Genomic DNA, 9,668 nt, shown 5'->3' with positions numbered 1-9,668 from the left:
ACTGTAAGTCTGTAAATAGTGTAAAAAATAAATTTTCTTTCTGATAATTCATTGTCTTTGAGAATGACCTAAAAACCTAAGATGAAGTCCCGTGTGGAAAATCACGTCATGACCTGAGCCACAGATACTGCTGCAACAACTAATCACACTTGCTTTATTTCCATGTTTTCCAGAAGTTTAGATTCTAATTTATCAGTTGAGCCAAATTGTGAAATATCTTAAGCTTTGTCAGGTGTCTAAAAGACTGTTTAACTTCGCTTTAGATGCAAACAGCTAAATCTCAGGTGGTGTTAAATGTATGCATAAATGTGAAATCATTCTTGTTAACTTTGGTTTGTATCAATAGTATCACAATTCAACATGTAACTGTGATTCAGGTCACATTTGCAGGTAATGTGCTAAATTTGTCAGCTGAGTAGGGATGGGAAATGAATGTATGTCTCGCTGCTAGATAATGTCTACATGCTTTTCTCATAAAACGTGCTTTGTTAGACTCATGGACAGTAAAAATGCTTATCATGTCATGATTCTGTGAAGAAATTAATTTTGTTCAGAGATCATTCATTCGGCTTGAATAAAACAGTTGTAATACATTCAGTACTTGTACTGTGTATGGATAGTAGTGAAGAGGAAATCACAAGCTTAAATATTCCCTGTATCCCTGAAAATAGTGTAGTGTCAAATTTGTTCCTGTTACACTGCTTTTCAAGTACAGTATGTTAATTGTGCCTTTTTTCTATGGTGAAGGCTTTGCATTAGGTATAAAAATTCAGTTGTTGGTGCAAATGTAACTTGTGCAGAAGATCAGTTTTCTGAGGTAGCCTTAAAGCAGACAAGGCTAATAAATTTAACATGTGCATAACAAGATGACACATCATTAACAATGTGTTCCACAGGTTACAGATTTACTTTTTCAGATATTTCCTTTAATAGTTCCTGTGGTCAGTGTTTGCGTTGAGATTGAATATATCCGGGAACTTCTGGCACAAAAGCAAATTAACGTTGGCTATGTAGGGATGAATTATTGTAACTGTATCAATGTACCTAGAAGGCTGTAAATCTGAAAGTGGCTTTTATTTACAAAAGCACAGAAAACTGAAAACAAAGCACCATTGTAAACAGATGTTTCCTGTGCAAGTGCTCTTCGTCATTTTTCCTTAGCCTGTGCTTCAGCTGCTATTATTTTGCCCCAGGCTTTTTGAATTAGTTTCATCACTTATTTGCACTAGCACTAAATTTACAGCACACCCCGCCTACCGAGATTGTCCCGAAGTTCATCATCAGTTTGAAGGATGAGGTCCCTGTGAATAATCACGTCTTGAACCATATTTGGAGACTGGTGGGGGTAATGGACACAGAAATTTTGCCAAGATGGTTACAGGCACGAAGAGCCACAGACTCGGCAGCTGAAGCAGTTTTGATCAACAACAAACCCAACCGCATCTTGCAGAGAGTCTACTTTGCCAAACTTGTCTTCAAAGTGTTCCACAAAAAATAAAGCTTCGGTATTGGTGAAAGTATCCCCATCAGTCCTGGTGCAAACGATATAGCGGGGGAAAGGTTTTGCCCCAAGCCGACGGGCCTGACCCTCCTCCCAGAGGGGTAACCATGGAAGGGAAGGCCGAAAGGGCTGGAGAAGCAGCACTAGGAGAGTCAGTTCCACACAGAGAGACAGCCGCAGAAGAACAGCCAGAGTTCTGAACCCGGTATGCGTTTCATTTGCATAGTGTTCACCCTGATACCACCCACTCCGATCAGGGGCTCTCCCCACAGGTGCCACCCAGCCACAGCAAGGGCTGTATGGCACAACGGCCACTGCTTGGAGCTCCAATGCTAACTTTAGGTGGTCACAGCTCAGGTATCAGAAGCCTGATACCTGTGTGTTCAGGGGGGGTTAACCAAAAGGGTACATAGCGACCCACCACACGGGCTGGCTACCGTGCTGGCTATGCAGCCTAGCATCAGACAATGACTTGAAAGAAAAGGTGGAATGGACTAGGTCTTCCTCACATGGCTCTCACTTCGGAATAGAAATTTAGTAATGGAGGTCCAACCCTAAATAGGGACCAGGGAATGCCAGAAGGATTAGGTGATTACACAACAAAACCAAATTGCAAAACCAACAGAACCAGGGCCAACATAAACAAGGACACCAAGAGGGGGAGGAGAGGGCAAAGGGAAGCAACAAGGAGAGGAAATGCAGCCCTGGAAAGAAGGAAGGCTGCAATAGCTCGGGGCCCCGTGCTCGCCACACACGTACTCACTGAGATCGCACACAAATTTTCGGCATAAATCTGGATACTGGAGAGTCCCAAACAAGTGAGAACTTGGGAGCACATGAATAATTCTGCAGAGAATTTTGAGTTTGAACTTTTTGTTAGACACAATGTCAATGATGGAGTGCAGTAGTGAAAAGATGGGGTTTGTGGTTTATGAAAGACAAGGTGGTGGTTAAGTGAAAAATACAATTCATGGAAATCTGTCAAAGGTATTGCAGAAATATCTTAATCCCCAAGTAAATGTTATCACATCTACGATGCAGGAATTGCTATACTTGCTAAAAGAAAGTCAGTGATCACCAACCTGAATGATCAGTCACCAGAAAGTGAAACTGAAGACAGTCAGATGTTTATATTCCTGGGTCTGAAGTTGTTGGAGCATTGAATGTTTGCATTTCTGTTGTAGCCCCTCTACTGTATGGCCCCTTAAATGTCCAGGGAAGATAAGCAGCACAAGAAAACAGTATGTACAAAGAAGTGGAAGAACTTAGTTTTACACAAACTTTGTAATTTAAGTGCACATGTATGCCCCATGTGATGTAGTTTCAAAACATAAATACTATCTCAGCAGCCACCTTTACTGACACCAATACCAAATAGCTGCTTCAAGCAGCAGATATCTGCTGCTTGAAATATATACCCACTTCCTCACATTTAATTTCAAAAGCTTGTAAAATAAAGAATGCTAAAGGTGTTTGGGTATGTCTAGATTCCTACTGTGGGTATTTGTTGAAAGATGATATTAACATTGCTCTTAAATGTTACGCAAGTGATGACATACTGAAGCAGGCCAAGTTCTAAATGGGCTGATTATCTCTTAGTGAAAAAGGTAAGAAGATAAAATATCAGTAAGAGAAGCATATCTCCTAACGAAAAAGGAGAATCCAGATTTAAAAATTGGTTTCATAAAATTCCACTAATTATGACCAAAATGGGTAAAATGCCAACTAGTGAAGGAAGTATGTACATGTATTTACTGCACTAATTTGAAACTTGTTTCATAAGTAGTGTCACAGGGAATAAGCACACAAAGATTGATTTAATGCTTTTTTTTTTGTACATGTCAAGAACTGAGAGACCAAACTTGGTTGCAGGTGTGTGCAATGTGTCCTGGTGCTGACTGTATGACCATTAAAGAATTACACCTTCAGGATACTGACAATGATGTAACCTATACATTGTGGGAGGAAGGAGTGTTTAAGAAGAGTGGAGCAAGGGAAGTTTTACAGAGGTTAGGCATTGGGTCATGAAAGAGGTAGGTCGTCATATCCACAGGATTCAGACAGACTGTAGCAGAAATAAAATCAGCCACATCCAGAATACTGACAAATTAGTTTTTAATTTAGACTTCACTGAGAAGTAGCCTGTTGCTTTGCAGAAGAAAGTTCAAAGCTACCACTGGCATACATCCAAAGTGTCAATATTCAAATATGTTGCTCACTTCTGTGAAACGTTAAGTTTGCTATTTATCATCTCATTCATGACAGTGCGCATGCATGCTATACAACCAGCATAATTGGTGTTATAGCATCTAGAGGCCACACATTTCCTAAACGTTTGATGGTGCAGCGTCTAATTTAAAAAAAAAAAAATCAGCTTTATGTGCTTGGAAGAGACTGTACAGGAATTAAGAGAGAAAAATGGGTATTTTCAGCAACAGGTTGTTCAAATACTGCATGTGCTGGGGTAGGACAGCTCTGTAAATATCTTGGAACAAAATTTAATTTCCAGATGAAGCTCTGAAGATGCTATTGGATTTCTGCAGACCATATCAAAATTATTACAAAATGTGGAACTCTTACTCTACATGAAAGTACATTAGTGGCATTCTGCTTAAAAAATGAGTGGCCTGCTACGAAGCCAGTGGCAGGTATTCAGTAAAGTCACAGCTGGGTTGCATTGTGGAGTGGCATATACATTGCAAGAACAGTTCTCCACGAAATGCAGCCTGTTGCTGTGTAATAAATGCTCAGACCTCAGTATTTTAGAAGACTTAGTTGTCACCACCATTTCTTGTGTATATGACAGTGGCAGGTTGGACAAATGACTCTCATGAGCTGCAAATTCTTTCAACTGCGCGCGCGCGCGCGCACACACACACACACACACACACACACACACACACACACACAAAAAACCTCTTTTCTATACTTTTCTTATAAACTGCTAGAACAAAGTGAACAGTTGCTTTCCTACTCACTCGTAAGGCTGTAAAATAATTATTTTGACTTAATATATACCAGTTTTGCATTACATTTACTCAACATCAGCAATTAGTTTAAAGTTTCAAGTGGCCAGGATTTTTTGACCTACAGCTACACTTACCAAATTTTGCACCACAAAATATTACCCACTGTGTACCTTCCATAAGTATAATGACCAACTAACATACCATGTAATGTACAAATGTATGCTTTTGCAGCGATATCAACTTTAATGAAATGATTATAATAGAGGGAAACATTCCACGTAGGAAAAATGTATCTAAAAACAAAGATGATGTGACTTACCAAATGAAAGTGCTGGCAGGTCGACAGACACACAAACATACATACAAAATTCAAGCTTTCGCAACAAACTGTTGCCTCATCAGGAAAGAGGGAAGGAGAGGGAAAGACGAAAGGAAATGGGTTTTAAGGGAGAGGGTAAGGAGTCATTCCAATCCCGGGAGCGGAAAGACTTACCCTAGGGGGGGAAAAAAGGACGGGTATACACTCGCGCACACACACACACACACATCCATCCACACATATACAGACACAAGCAGACATATTTGAAGACAAAGAGTTTGGGCAGAGATGTCAGTCGAGGCAGAAGTGCAGAGGCAAAGATGATGTTGAATGACAGGTGAGGTATGAGTGGCGGCAACTTGAAATTAGCGGAGATTGAGGCCTGGTGGATAACGGGAAGAGAGGATATATTGAAGAGCAAGTTCCCATCTCCGGAGTTCGGATAGGTTGGTGTTAGTGGGAAGTATCCAGATAACCCGGACGGTGTAACACTGTGCCAAGATGTGCTGGCCGTGCACCAAGGCATGTTTAGCCACAGGGTGATACTCATTACCAACAAACACTGTCTGCCTGTGTCCATTCATGCGAATGGACAGTTTGTTGCTGGTCATTCCCACATAGAATGCGTCACAGTGTAGGCAGGTCAGTTGGTAGATCACGTGGGTGCCTCACACGTGGTTCTGCCTTTGATCGTGTACACCTTCCGGGTTACAGGACTGGAGTAGGTGGTGGAGGGAGGGTGCATGGGACAGGTTTTACACCGGGGGCGGTTACAAGGATAGGAGCCAGAGGGTAGGGAAGGTGGTTTGGGGATTTCATAGGGATGAACTAACAGGTTACGAAGGTTAGGTGGACGGCGGAAAGACACTCTTGGTGGAGTGGGGAGGACTTCATGAAGGATGGATCTCATTTCAGGGCAGGATTTGAGGAAGTCGTATCCCTGCTGGAGAGCCACATTCAGAGTCTGGTCTAGTCCCGGAAAGTATCCTGTCACAAGTGGGGCACTTTTGTGGTTCTTCTGTGGGGGATTCTGGGTTCGAGGGGATGAGGAAGTGGCTCTGGTTATTTGCTTCTGTACCAGGTCGGGAGGGTAGTTGCGAGATGCGAAAGCCGTTGTCAGGTTGTTGGTGTAATGGTTCAGGGATTCCGGACTGGAGCAGATTCGTTTGCCACGAAGACCTAGGCTGTAGGGAAGGGACCGTTTGATGTGGAATGGGTGGCAGCTGTCATAATGGAGGTACTGTTGCTTGTTGGTGGGTTTGATGTGGACGGACGTGTGAAGCTGGCCATTGGACAGGTGGAGGTCAACGTCAAGGAAAGTGGCATGGGATTTGGAGTAGGACCAGGTGAATCTGATGGAACCAAAGGAGTTGAGGTTGGAGAGGAAATTCTGAAGTTCTTCTTCACTGTGAGTCCAGATCATGAAGATGTCATCAGTAAATCTGTACCAAACTTTGGGTTGGCAGGCCTGGGTAACCAAGAAGGCTTCCTCTAAGCGACCCATGAATAGGTTGGCGTACGAGGGGGCCATCCTGGTACCCATGGCTGTTACCTTTAATTGTTGGTATGTCTGGCATTCAAAAGTGAAGAAGTTGTGGGTCAGGATGAAGTTGGCTAAGGTGATGAGGAAAGAGGTTTTAGGTAGGGTGGCAGGTGATCGGCGTAAAAGGAAGTGCTCCATCGCAGCGAGGCCCTGGACGTGTGGAATATTTGTGTATAAGGAAGTGGCATCAATGGTTACAAGGATGGTTTCCGGGGGTAACAGATTGGGTAAGGATTCCAGGCGTTTGAGAAAGTGGTTGGTGTCTTTGATGAAGGATGGGAGACTGCATGTAATGGGTTGAAGGTGTTGATCTACGTAGGCAGAGATACGTATCCACCATGGTTTAATAGCCGTTTTAGGAAAGTGCTACGTAAACAAAAAGCACTTCATCTCAGATTCAAGAGAAGTAAAAACCTAGCTGACAAACAAAATCTGAATGAAACGAAAATGAGTGTAAGGGGAGCAATGAGAGAAGCGTTCAATGATTTTAAAAACAAGACATTGTCAACCGACCTTAGTAAAAATCCTAAGAGATTTTGGTCATATGTAAAATCATTCTCTCAGCGACCATACCAGCACCGAAACGGAAGACAACAGAGAGAAGGCCGAAATACTGAATTTGGTTTTCCAAAGTTGTTTCACTGTGGAAGATCACAACACTATCCATCCTTTCAATCATCGTACGAACGTCGAAATGGCAGATAGTGAAGTAACGAATTGCGGATTTGAAAAGCAGCTACAATCGCTTAGTAGTGGAAAGGCGTCAGGACCAGATGAGATATCTCTAAGAGTCTATAAAGATTATTTGAAAGAACTTGCTCCCCTTCTAGCAGTAATTTATCGTAGATCGCTTGAGCAATGAAAGGTACCTAATGACTGGAAAAAACTGCAGGTCATTTCCGTTTTTAAGACAGGCCCTAAGACAGATCCACACACTTATAGACCTATATCGTTGACATCACTATGTTGTAGAATTATGGAACATGTTTTATGCTCAATGATTATGACATTTTTGGAAAACAAGCATCTCCTCTATAAAAATCAACATGGATTACGTAAACAGAGACCCTCGAAATTCAACTCGCTCTGTTCCTCCATGTGATCCACAGCACAGTGGACAACAGCACTCAGGTCCCTTGATGTCCCTTGATTTCAGTAAGGCATTTGACACCGTCCCACATTGCCATTTAATGAAAAAAATACGAGCTTACAAAGTATCAGAGCAGACTTTCGATTGGATTCAAGACTTCCTTGCAGATAAAACTCAATATGTCACTCTTAACGAACAACATCCGGAGTACCACAGGGAGTGTGATAGGACAGTTGCTGTTTGCAAAATATATAAATGATCTAGTAGAAAGCATTGGATGCTTTTTAAGGCTATTTGCAGATGATGCAGTTGTCTATACCAAAGTAGCAACGCCAGAAGATGGTAAAAATTTGCAGAATGACCTGCAGAAAATTGATGAATGGTGCAGACTCTGGCGGTTGACCCTCAACGTAAATAAATGTAACATATTGTGCATACATAGGGAAAGAAATCCACTACTGTACAGCTACAGTATTGACAACAAACAGCTGGAGACAGCGTCTGCTGTAAAATATCTAGGCGTAACTATCCAGTGCGACCGTAAGTGGAATGACCACAAAAAACAGATAGTGGGAAAAGCAGATACCAGACTCAGATTCAAAGGAAGAATCTTACGGAAATGTAACTCATCCATGAAAGAAGTAGCTTATAAAGCACTTGTTCACTCACTTCTTGAGTACTGTTCATCTATCTGGGATCCCTATGAGGTAGGACTGATAAAGAAGATCGAATGAAGAGCGGCGCCTTTCATCACGGGATCGTTCAGTTGGTGATAGAGTGTTACGGAGATGCTAAACAACCACTCCATTGGCAGACATTACAAGAGAGGCATTGTACATCACACAGAGATTTACTATTGAATTTTTGGGACAGCGCTTTTCAGGAGTCTGACAACATATTGCTCCCCCCTCCACATACAGCTTGTGTATTGACCATGAGGAGAAAATTCGAGAAATTAGAGCCAATATAGAGGCTTATCGACAAGCATTCTTCCCATGTACTATTCGTGATTGGTACAGTGTTGGAGAGATCGGATAGTGGTACCGAAAGTACCCTCCGCCACACACCATTAGGTGGCTTGTGGAATATGATGCAGATGTAGATGTATTGCCGTTTTTGATAAAACAGCTTTACAAGTAAAGCCCTTCTCACCTTTACCAGACCAATTTTGATTGCAGCTGTAATGCACACTGATGCTTGTTTCAACCCTGTGTCACCATACCCCAGTACCGACTCCTTATGGTGGTAACTCATGATATTAACACTACTAACAAAAATCTGGCTGCACACAGTCTGAACATCATTCCTGTAAAGGTGTATACGAAGTGGCAAAAGCTTAGTTATAACCATCCTGTATACATATAATCTGGATTGATTTATAGCAAATTTGGTGCATAAACAGAAAACTTCACAAGTATCTGCACTGTTGGTTTTATAACCTCCTATGTAGCTCCAGTAGGGGTGGAGTTACAGGCAAAGATGTGTTTTTTTCCAGCCTCTGCCATGTAAGTAGCCATTCATGACAAGTGTGTTGTGTAGCAGTAGTAGTGGCCTGCCTTATCGACCTGCTTTGCAAGGCAGCCTACACATCATGGGCAAGAAATGGATTTTGCAGCCCCAGATGTGTGGGCTACCCTGCATGGCAGGCTTGCCATGGGAGTACTATCAGCCTGCTTTATCTTTTGTTTTAGGGGCTACATGTGTGGATGGGCATAGCTGGCTGAAGGAGATGAATAGGGAGAGGTGAGGAGGTTGTGGTGGATAGAGAGGGGGGGGGGGGGCGCAAGAGGCAGGAAGAGATGGACTGGAGGAGATGGGGGCAAGAGAAGACAGAGGGGGAGGAGGAGATTGACTGAGAGGTAAAGGTGATGAACAGAGAGAGGGGGAGGTGGAAATGGACAGAAATAGGAGAAGATGGGCAAATAGTGGGGGCAGAGGAGACGGACAGTGAGGGTGAGGTGGAAATGGACAGGGATAGGAGAGGATGGGCAAATAGTGGGGGAAGAGGAGATGGATAGTGAGGAGGAAATGAACAGAGAGAGTAGGAGGAGGAGAAGACAGACAAAGACTTATCCTCAGATATTTCTACATGATAAAATGGCAGCTGGGGAAAAGTTGCTAGCTATGTTACCTCTGAACAATTAACTTTTCTTCTATGTATAATTTGAGGCAATTACGCAAAAGTCCTATTTCAGAGACTCCTGTATGCAGAAGCATCTAACCCGAGTGCTATAATAGTATCATCT

The sequence above is a fragment of the Schistocerca piceifrons genome, chromosome 2, assembly GCF_021461385.2.
Source record: "Schistocerca piceifrons isolate TAMUIC-IGC-003096 chromosome 2, iqSchPice1.1, whole genome shotgun sequence".
NCBI lineage: Eukaryota > Metazoa > Arthropoda > Insecta > Orthoptera > Acrididae > Schistocerca > Schistocerca piceifrons.
This window is presented reverse-complemented; position numbering follows the sequence as displayed.